The sequence below is a fragment of the Salvelinus sp. IW2-2015 genome, unplaced genomic scaffold (assembly GCF_002910315.2).
Source record: "Salvelinus sp. IW2-2015 unplaced genomic scaffold, ASM291031v2 Un_scaffold1894, whole genome shotgun sequence".
Taxonomy (NCBI): domain Eukaryota; kingdom Metazoa; phylum Chordata; class Actinopteri; order Salmoniformes; family Salmonidae; genus Salvelinus; species Salvelinus sp. IW2-2015.
The window spans coordinates 7,246-8,684 of NW_019943255.1; the positions used below are offsets into that span (position 1 = coordinate 7,246).

At 39.8% G+C, this 1,439-nt stretch overlaps 1 long non-coding RNA gene across 1 annotated transcript; it reads left to right on the top strand.

The window, feature by feature from the left end:
* Window positions 1-45: 45 nt before the first annotated feature.
* On the top strand, window positions 46-1,439 carry LOC139024803 (uncharacterized). The gene is made up of 3 exons (XR_011476163.1): window positions 46-338; window positions 523-791; window positions 1,014-1,439. It is a non-coding gene; the product is annotated as an uncharacterized lncRNA (long non-coding RNA).

Consider the following 1,439-nt stretch of genomic DNA (forward strand, 5'->3'; position numbering starts at 1 on the left):
AGTAGCTTAGTGACCTCATGGTTGGAGATGTTAGCTAGCTAGGCTAATGCTAACTTAACCAGCCCGTTAGATGAATAATAAAAATAATACCGTAAATATGAAATTAAAACGGATAACTAACTAGACGACAGCAGTGGTTTTAAAACACAGTGGCTAATATACACTAAAGCGTCTAAAGAGCTTTATTGGTTCGTCTATTTTGTCTAGCAAGCTACCRAGGTGTCTGACGAACTGTTGCTGCTGTTGAAAGAAGCGTTCCGTCCACTAGATTATACGTCACACTAGCAGCATTGCCTTAAAGTCGCAGACCTTATCTGCTGAATGGAGTGGGTAACGCAGTTGAGTAAAATGTACATTTAATTTTCAGRCAAAAAGTTAAAGAGTAGGAATCAGGGACGTAGCTAGTCCTAAAATATTAATTAGCCCCCCCCTAAATAAATCAATATCAGTCAATATATTTTTTCTGTGATTTCTTATTTTCGTCAACCGCTCCATCGCATCTTCTTACCGGGCCGGCACTAGGACCGGGGAAGGCTGCTGCTGCTGACTGTTAGACTTTCTTCAGCAAAGATGGCGGACATAAATACTAGGAGAGAGGGGAACCCCTACACAGAACTGAACTGGATCAAAGATGGCGGACAGAAATACTAGGAGAGAGGGGAACCCCTACACAGAACTGAACTGAACTGAATCAAAGATGGCGAACAGAAATACTAGAAGAGAGGGGTACACCTACACAGACCTGAACTGGATCAAAGATGGCGGACAGAAATACTAGGATGGAAGCAAATGTAAGGGATTATAACGTCATAACTAATCATGCAAAAATATGTACAGTTGACAGGAATGTTAGTTCATGTAGAGACAAACGATTATGCATTTTGTTTTATCATAGTTCATTTACGAAAATCGTGATTTAGCCAGTTAGCTGACTAGCTAACATTAGCCAGCTAGCTGGCTAGCTTTATGGATGTTGTGACATGAGTATAAAATTGTAATTCTGGTTGTTTTAGGGACTCATGAAACAACCAGCGAACCAGGCTGTCATTTTGTGAAACAGTGGATGTAAAGAATCTAGCTAGCTGAAGAATTTACTGCAAATTGAATGTACAATTTTGTAAGCTTTCCTTGCTGATATTTGCCATTCAGATAGATGAAATCACGTAGCTAGCTATGTTCTTGCTTATYTAGCAAGCTGAAGAATCTACTGCAAATTGAATGTACAATTTTGTAAGCTGTCCTTGCTGATATTTGCCATGCAGATAGATGAAATCACGTAGCTAGCTATGTTCTTGCTTATTGTGCAGTGGATTATTAAAATCCCTGTATACCCATGGATGTGTAGCTAGCTATCTAGCCGATCTGTGTATGGACCCAAACGTTTGGTATACATATTAGTTCAGAACCTAGCTATGAACCTCAGCTATCATAGCCAGTTG